The sequence below is a fragment of the Eretmochelys imbricata genome, chromosome 2 (assembly GCF_965152235.1).
Source record: "Eretmochelys imbricata isolate rEreImb1 chromosome 2, rEreImb1.hap1, whole genome shotgun sequence".
Lineage (NCBI taxonomy): Eukaryota > Metazoa > Chordata > Testudines > Cheloniidae > Eretmochelys > Eretmochelys imbricata.
This window is the reverse complement of record NC_135573.1, coordinates 104,308,885-104,318,855: the sequence shown is the minus strand read 5'-3', so window position 1 is coordinate 104,318,855 and position 9,971 is coordinate 104,308,885.

Here is a 9,971-nt window from a genome sequence, read left to right as displayed (position 1 = left end):
TGTAGTGAAGAGTGGGTTCTGCAGAAAATTCAGTGTCTTTAGAGCCAGAACATGGCTTCCTGATTATTTGTAGTGTTTTCTATGATCTGCTGAATCCTTTTCAAATTGCTCCAACTTCAACAGCATTGGAACAGCTCTAGGAGCTAGAATCAGAAGAACTAATAATTTTGTGTAATAAGTGAGAAAAGTTCACTGACATCTTGCTGGAGAATGTCAGTAGGCCAGAGGGTAAGAGAACACACTCCAGGCTGGCATTTTGGGACAAGCACCTCATCATTAGAAATCAGAGATGCTGGATTCTAAAAACCACACACCCTGCCTGCCTGGTGTGGTTGCTGACTTGGTTCTGTGGGGACACTTGTATAAGGAGGGTTATTGGGACAGTTAAGAAACAAATTTCAAAGTTCAAGGAAGAATCCAGGCCTTTGGTAATGCTCAGACTTGTTATTTATTTCCTGAATGTTTTTACACATAATTTAGTGTCAGGCCCTCTCTGTGGCAAGCATTCTCCTTTTCAGAGGTACCTCAGCTTCTCACACATTGCCTGCCACCTCCCTCCTTGAAATGCCAGCACATACACAGAAATGTCAGGATAAAAGACAGTTACAGAGTTCACTTTATAACATCTCTACTACTGACAGGTTTTTGTTGCTGAGCAGTTGCCTCCATGCTGCCTAGTGACACGCTGGTCAGAAAGCACATTGTTTTGCAAGTGCTATCAACAGTAAATCACTGTCATATACAGCGGTGTTGTAACCTTGTTAGTCCCAATCATCGTGTCAGTTCCCAATATCTCAGTCACACTCCGAACTTGTGAGGTTCCCTCCCCCATGTTGTCATTTCTTAAATCTTATTTTAATCAGGGAAATGATCCATCTTTCAAGCTGTTTAATTTAATAGTCAACAGAACGCTTCCTTCAGATGAGAAGGTGCCAAGAGTTACACTGTATGAGGCAAAATGTATGGCTTTTTTTCCATCCCTCCATAACAAGTATCTCAGAGGGGTAGTGTATATGTGTATAACAGCTCTCCGATACTAGTACTGAGCGCTACAAACAAGGGAACAGCAAGTTTTAGTTACCCTTTGTAATGGTCCTCATTAGCAGTTTGGTTGGGAAGCATAGCCTACTGGTCAAGGCTTCAACCCATGACCGGCAGGGGGATGGGCGGGTTGTTGGTAGGGGAGCCTGGGCTCTCCCGCTCCACTGGACTCCAACCCAGGGCCCTATAGGCTACCAGTGGTCTGGCAACCGAGGCTGCTGTCCCTGGGCCGCTTCCTATTTTCCCTACCCTGAGTCAGCTTAGTCCAAGGCTTTCCCCTGCTGGGGGAGTCCAAATAAAGAAAATAAGGGGGGATTACCAATGTCCAGGGTCCACATAGAAGGGAGAGAGAGAGGTACTTCCCGCTCCGATTGTTTCTGGGGTGGGTCCTCCCTTTCTTCAGGGAGGGCCCTTTTGGGGCAATTGTATCAGAGACTTCAGCCTTTCCTCTTCTCTGCACTGCAGGCCTGCTCTCTTCCAAGTCTACCCCCAAATGAGCTAATTCCCTGTTTTTTAATTCCTCCATCAGATGGAGCATTTGGGCTGTCTGGGCCCAAAATAATCCCTCAACCCCTTTTTGCCCACTGTGGGGTTTGTTCACCCCATCACACCCGTTTTATTTATCTTAGGGGTTTTACTTCCCAAACAAAACCTCATTATTTTATTCTGTTTTCTTACTAACAAGCAATTCCTATTGTTAACTTGAATAAACAGCGGAAGAAATGTGTGTGTTACAATACCCCCCCCAAAATTTAACAAATATAATATTTCATAAAATATGAATTTAAAATCCATTTGCTTTCCCATACAAAAGAGTAAACAGACATTAGTGTCTAAAAATCCAAGTAAGGAACTGTGAATAAGTAGACAATATTTACTTCATGAGTGCACTTGAGAGGAAAGCATGTAATTTGATTTGTACTGCATAATTTCTTTTGTATTATTTTATACTTTAAATGACCTCATTTTGCTTGATGTGTTTTGCAGTCTCAGTGTCTTACTCTTCTGTAGGACCATCTAGCTTAGGTTTTTCTTGAGCAGTCATTGCCATCATATCTAAGTAATTCCTGCAAGGTGCTGAGCGCCCTCGCCTTCCACTGAATCAGGCCATATATGGCTAGTACCTTAGACCTTGTGATGTTGGGAACACCTGGTGCAAGTGAAAATGTTCATCTAACAGACTAGTTTAGCAAGAGAACCTGCTGGTGTTTTACAATTCATCTACCTCATACTGTACACTTCTGCATCTGCGGAGTGCTTACATTTTTCTAGCTGGAAATGATAGCTGCATGATCTGCAAAGGAAACAAAGTGTGAAATAAAGATGAGTGCTGAGTAAATGCAGATGTTTTACAGTTACACAGAAAGCGTGGGAGAGAAAGAACACTTAGCTAAACCTCTAGTGGTCAGCTAAGGAATGTAAATTGCAATATTTCAGATAAAATAGGATAATGAGCTCAGATCACCTGGTGGTTTTATGCTTACACGGACTATCAGTATTACAAATAGACTAATAAATAAGGAAGAAATACATAACTTCTGAAACACTGGGAGGATCCGCTGTAATTGACTGAATATCAGCAAACATGGAAAAGACCCAGATACTGTCCAGAGCAGCTACATCCTTATCCTTAAAGCCCAATCCAGCTGAGTACTGAACACCCTCAACTCTCACAAAAGTCAGTGAGTATCGTGCATGTTCAGCATCTTGCAGAAGGTGCTCTGTATCTCACAGAATCAGCCCCCTAATGTGCAATACCACCAGAGGGAACCACTGCAACGATCTATATAAATGGTACTTACACCTGCCCTGGCTAGAAAAAGAGACACTCTCTCACTCGGGGTCAGATAGTTGCTGGAGAGGCTGTGGTTTGAGGCTCCTTCAAACAGGTAGTATAGGTTGGGGGATAATGTACATGAGGTAACAAGAGTTCTGAGCCAAGATTAGTCACTCTCTAAGTACAGACATTAGTAGGTTAGGGCAAAGGGAGGACAAGGGTTACTGCTGGGATTCTTAATGGAGCCAAAGGGAGTCAGGCCCCCAACTCGCAATGGTTTTCAATGGAAATTAGGTCCCAGATTTTCAAAGGTATGTAAGTGCCTATGTCCTATTGAATCCATGGGAGTTAGGTGCCTAAATATCTTTGAGGATCTGGGCCTATGTGCAAATCTTCGCTGGTAAAGTCTGCAGATGATACAAGGATTGGTGGGATAGTAAAATAATGAGGAGGACAGGATATTGTTTTGGAGTAATCTGACTTGCCTGGTTAAATGGTTACAATCCAACAAAATGCACTTTACTACAGCAAGTGCAATGTAATACATATGAGAACGAAGACAGCAGGTTACCTACAGGTTGGGAGGTGACTCAGAAAAGGATTTTAGGGGATCATCATAGATAATCGTCTCAACACAAGCTCTCAAAGCAGTGCTGTGGCAAAAAGAGCTCCTTGGACATATGAAAAGGAGAATATCAAGTAGAAAAGCAGGGAAGTGATCTTGTATCTCTAAACAGCATGGTAAGGCCTCTGCTAGAATACTGTGTCCAGTTCTGGTGCCCGCACTTCAAAAGGATGTGGAAACATTGGACAGAGTTCAAAGGAGGGCCAAAGGAATGATCCAGGGGCCAGAAAACAAGCCTTCTGATGTGAGGCTGAAGGAGCTCAACTTATTCAGTTTATCGAATAGCACAGGGGTGGCCAACCTGAGCCTGAGAAGGAGCCAGAATTTACCAATGTGCATTGCCAAAGAGCCACAGTAACACGTCAGCAGCCCCCCACTCAGCTCCCTCCTGCCCAATGTCTCCCACCCACCAGCAGCACCGCCAATCAGTACCTAGCCCTCCATCCCTGTGCCTCCCGCTTGCCGCGATCAGCTGATTTGTGGTGTGCAGGGAGGAGGAGGAGCAAGGGCGCGGGGGACTCAGGGGAAGGGGCGGGGGCCTTGGGGGAAGGAGTGGGGCGGGGCTGGGGCCTGGGGCCGAGCCATGGGTTGAGCAGTGAACACCCTGTCGCACATTGGAAAGTTGACGCCTGTAGCTCCAGCCTATGCAAGGAGCCACCATATTAACCTCTGAAGAGCCGCACGTGGCTCTGGAGCCACAGGTTGGCCGCCCCTGGAACAGCAGGTTGAGAGGTGACTTGATCACTATGCCTAGGTACTTACACATGGAAAAGCTATCTGACGGGGGGTGGAGGGGAGAGCTCTTCAATCTTGCTGACAAAAGCAAAACAAGAGTCAATGGCTGGAAGTTAAAATTGGACAAATTCAACCTTGAAATCAGATGAAATTTCCTAGCAGCGAGGGTACTCAACTACTCGAGTAGTTTACTGGGGGAGGTGGTGAACTAACTATCACTAGTAGCCTTTTTTGAAAGATATGCTTTAATCCAGCTTCTGAGAGAAGTTCTGTGGCCCGTGTGTGTAAGGGTTGGACTAGATGGCCATGGTGATCCCTTTGGACCTTGAAATCTGTAAATCTGTTACTCCCCTGTTCACCCCCTTCCTTTGTGGGCCTCGGGGAGAACACTGCCCTCAGCTTGCTCATAATACTTGTAGCACTGTACGACTGTAATCTAAACTCATGCTTCAGGGCTTCAGCAAGTCACCGGCAGGGGTCAAGAAGAATTTTTTCCCTCCCACCAATGCACAATTATAATTTGGGATTGAGGGTTTGGTTTTGTTCCTCTGAAGCACTGGAGATCTGCCACACTGCTAGAGACAGGCTACCTGATGAGGTAGACCGGTGTTCTGACGTGGTACAGAGAATCCCCTTGTTTTAGATAGCTGGTCGGTGTGTCATGCTCACATGTTCAGCATCCAACCGAACACTTGATTTGGGGCTAGGAAAGAATTTTCCCCCAGGTCAGATTGGCAGGGATCTTGAGGGTTTCTCATCTTCCTTTGCAGCATGGGGTGCAGATCGCCTGGTGGGATCATCTGGCTATATCTCACCTAATCAATTCCCTGCCATTGCAGGGGCCTTCAGCACTGGTGTCACATAAGTCCCTCCTGTTCTCTGTGGCACACAGCAATTTAGCTTCCTGAGGACTGAAATGTTTTCGTTTATCTGAAGTCACTGGGGGTATTTGGGTGAAAATCAATGGCCTGTGATACGCAGGAGGTCAGACTAGATGATCTAATGGTCCTGTCTGGCCTTACATTAGTGGTGGGCAACCCGCAGCCCATCAGGGCAATCCGCTGGCGGGCCGTGAGACAATGTTAACATTGACTGTCCGCAGGCACGGCCGCCCACAGCTCCCAGTGGCCATGGTTCGCTGTTCCCAGCCATTGGGAGCTGCAGGAAGCAGCAGCCAGCATGTCCCTGCGGCCTGCGCCACTTCCTACAGCTCCCATTGGCCAGGAACAGTGAACCGCGGCCACTGGGAGCTGTGGGCGGCCGTGCCTCTGGACAGTCAATGTAAACACCACTGTCCACCACTGCCTTACACTCTATGAAACTCCCTTAGGTCCCCTTGAAAGTCCCAACCCACAGCAAAAAGATATCTTTGGTAGTTCTATTTATTTTATTTACTATGAGGTTACAAAAGTTCCCCCATCTTTTGTCTGGACTTTCTGTCAATGATAATTGGTGGCTATTTTATATTAGCAGTGTACCCTATTGTTGGTCACTCTTTGTTAGGCAATATTATAAATATGCAGCTAATACTAAAAACCACTGTACATGCCAAAACTGCAGCCACATTCTTACAATATGGACTGCCTGATAACAATGGAATCAGGGAAACGCATTTCAGTTACGCGTACAGTGTAGTGTTGAATGCCCGCACTCTGTTTGCATGTAAATCTTGGAGGATTTTCAGATAAACAGTATCCTGCACACGTAGGGCCAGTTGCTCCCTCCACCTCACTGGGTGCTATGGACTCTGTGTAGTTGTGCTGTACAAGGTGAAAAGCAGTTCTTGAGGTGGCTAGATAGACGTCTCCCTGAACTCTGTCACACTTGGACAATTTGAGGCAGGCCAAGGGTGAGGCGGGAAAAGGAACTAACTGGCTTTCATGCCACTCCATGGCCTAGTGGTGTTAGGAGTGGAAATTCACCTGCACCCAGCCAAGCTATTCTGGCTAGACACTGGGGAGAAGATTTTATAGATGCTACCAGAATTTCCTGTGCTATCCTAGGGGGTCAAAGAAAATAATGAAAACACAATAAAGGTCAGTCCAACCTAGAGGTCGAACACTGACTAGATGGCAGGACATTGTTCACAGGGACATGATCAGGCGGGGCTTAATGAAGGAACAAGCCATGGACAGGAATGAATGGCAACGATATACCACTCCCTGTGTATACAAAGTTTTTCTGGGATGAAAGACCAGAATTTACTGATGAATGTTCCTCTGAATTCTCCTATACAATGGTCATGCAACTAGTAACACCCAATATTTCAATTTTGGCCACTTACTGCAACTGGCCTTTTCTCTGTTGGGTTCTATTGTATCCTGTAACCTCACTGCCCAAATATTGCTCTTACCCTTTCATGCTCTGCATAGCACCAGGTCACTCTTTTTATTATCTCAGGGTTTACTGCTGCCTACTCACAGCTGAATCTGTCTCTTCCTTTGCCAGAGCATAAAGAAAGCACCTTCTCCCTCTGTGCCATCCTCCTACCTGCCACTATCCGCATATATATTTAAGCAACCAAATCAGAGGAACCTCCTGAGATGTCTATTCCACATACGATGATCTGACACAATCTGGCCTACATCTGAGTAGTTGCCATACTCTAGTATTCATATTCAAGTCATTTTCCATTACAGCAATATATTTCCTTTTCACACAACTGTTCCCTCCAAACACAACTTGCCACAGGTACCAGTCCCACCTCCTCACTATCAATGGCCATTTCCTGACATTCTACATTTTTTCCATTTTTCTCCCTTCTGTTCAAGGCCTTAACTTTGGTCCCTTGAAAGATGAGGAGATCAGACAGTAATACAGCTACTGCAGCTTTTTCCTAAGGACACTTCTTCTCTCCTGGATTCTGTAAATCCTTCTGCTTTTCATCCTCACTTTAGTTTCCTTGTATTCCTCTGACCTGCTGTAACTTGCAGCTTTTTTTCAAGGTTTCCACTTTCCTGCCTTCACTTTCTGCTTCCAGTCGCACCCTTGAAATAGGCAGCAATTACTAAAGGAATCCACATTTATCTCTGAACTCCTCCCCATCACCACTTTTCATAGGGGAAAAGAATGTATTTATCTCTGAACTCCCCCCCCCCACACACACTTTGATTTCCTGTAGCCAGATTCTATAACTGGCTGCAGGAAATTCATCCCTTCCCCATTCCCCTGCCATTCCCAGGTGGGAAATGTGGTTGTGGGGGTGGAAGGTGAGGCATCACCTCTCAGGAGCAAGAGTTCCAGAGAGGTACTACCGTGGTCAGTAGTTGTGGGGGTGAGAGCACAGCTGGATGGGAAAACCAGGATGTTTCTGAAAGTACTTGGGTAATCTGTGATTATTAGAAAACCAAATCAAAGTGAGCAATTTACAGGCTGAGTTTGAAAAGAGCAAGACTGGCAACGTGGAGGAGAGTGTAATCAGAGTCCCTACTCCACTGCTACACACCTGGAGGATCTTGCCTGAGCAGTGCTAATCTTCCCTAGGCTAGTTATATCAGCTTTAAGGACCAATTTACATTGGTGCTGTGGCATCAGAGAATCTGGCCCATTCCATTTACCTGGAGTGCCACACTGAGGGTGGCTAATAACCTCATTTTTGAGGTTAACTCCGTACACAGGAACACATTTATTCAAGCAACCCAGTATTATTTCCTTTTTACAGCCCTTTTTTTAAAGTTGTATTCCTAGTTTTTTTTTGGTCCCCAGGACTTTCTGTACCTTACATTTCTATGCACTGAATTGCTTAAACCACAATGCTGCTCACCAGTCTCCTCCTCCTTTATATTGTCTGCCCCACTTTCACATCTCCAGTTTTATATTATAATGAAAAATTCATCATCTTGCTGCATGTTCCACCTAATGAAATGAGCAGAACTGGTTCTCATGTGCATCCTTTAGGCATTTCATTAGTCTTCTATATCACTCCCTAACTACTAGCACTGACAAGTACCCTCTGTCTTTGAGATCTAAGTGATTCTTTACCCTCTCAAGTGCTTCATACTTATACCTAAGGCTACGACTTAGTCACGGTATTTTTAGTAAAAGTCACGGACAGGTCACCGGCAAAGTCACAGGATGGTGACCTGTCCATGACTTTTACTAAAAATGGCCCTAACTAAATCTTAGGTGCTGGAAGGGTGGTGGGGGGAGCCGCTTCCAGGGATGCTGCTGATCCTGGGTGGGGCACTCTGGGCCCCGCCACTGCTGGCGTGGGGTAGGGGCAGCCTGGGGCCCCCTGCCACTGCTGCTGAGGAGGGGGCGGCGGCGGCCCAGGGTCCCCCTGTTATGGGTCGGATCACAGAAACCCCCTTTGGGACTGCCATCTGATGTACCGATATGAACTCTGAGCCCGTTTTCCCTGGCAGCTTGGGACTTCAGTGCCCTGCCTGGTTTGAGCCAGACATGCTAGCCTGCTACAAACACAGACCCAGGTCTGAACAACATCCCCCAAAAGCTGCAGGCTTAACTGAAAACAGACTAGCCTCCTTCTAGTCTAGGCCCAATCCTTTCCCCGGTACAGTCTGTGCTCTAGCTCATGCGGTAGCTAGGGGACTTCTCATGACTGCAGCCCCCTTTGTTCTGTTCCACCCCTTATAGATCTTTCGCACAAGGCGGGAATCCTTTGTCCCTCTCTAGGTTCCCACCCCTCCTTCTAAATGGAAAAGCACCAGGTTAAAGATGGATTCCAGTTCAGGTGATATGATCACATGGCATTGTAAGACTTCATTACCCACTTGCCAGCACACAGGTATACCAAAAGACTTACAAGTAAACAGAGCCATCCACAGTCAATTGTTCTGGTTAATGGCAGCCATCAAAATTCCAAGCCACTATTAATGGCCCACACTTTGCATAATTACAATAGGACCTCAGAGTTATATTTCATATTTCTAGTTTCAGATACAAGAATGATACATACATACAAATAGGATGACCACACTCAGTAGATTATAAGCTTTGTAATGATACCTTATAAGAGACCTTTTGAAGGAAGCATATTCCAGTTACATTATATTCACACTCATAAGCATATTTTCATAAAATCATATAAAGTGCAACGTCACACTCCCCCCTACCCCCTTAGGCCACTGGGGAGGGGTGGTGGCCTGGGGTCCCCCCGCTGCCGCTGCTCTGGGGGCAGCCCTGGGTGCCGCTGCTGCTCCTCGACTGCTGTTCTGGGGCAGTGCCCTGGATCAGATGCCTGGGGCCGCCCGAGCAGCGGCTGATGTGGCTGGCTCTGGGGTTGCCCCAGCTGGTCGGGCGGCCCTGGGGTCGTCCCAGCTGGTCGCTGGTCGGGCAGCCCTGGGGTTGCCCCAGCTGGTTGGGCGGCCCTCGGGGCAGCCACAGCAGAAGTCATGGAGGTCCCTGAAAGTCACAGAATCCGTGACTACTGTGAACGACTAGCAGTCTTAGTTATACCATACATGATAGCTTTGCAGAGAAGCAAAGTTTCCTGAAGCAAAATTACAAAAAACTGAAGTCAAAGTAAATCAAGCCCATACGCACTTCTTTAAAAATCCTATCAGATTTGTTAGGCATGATCTTCCTTGGATGAATCCATTCTCAAATAAGCGTACAGATTTTGACATAGAACTCCTTGTTTTTAGAAGAACCTCATCTCCACTTCTGATTTTGCACCTGGAAATAGTTACCGGTGCAATGCTTCACACAGTCATCATTATGGCTACATTTTATAGCATGTAGAAATCGGGTAGCGACTGTGTCCTATAAATTGTGGGTGCACTTTATTTGCAACCACAGTATTGTACCCACAATTATTTTCAGGCATTATCA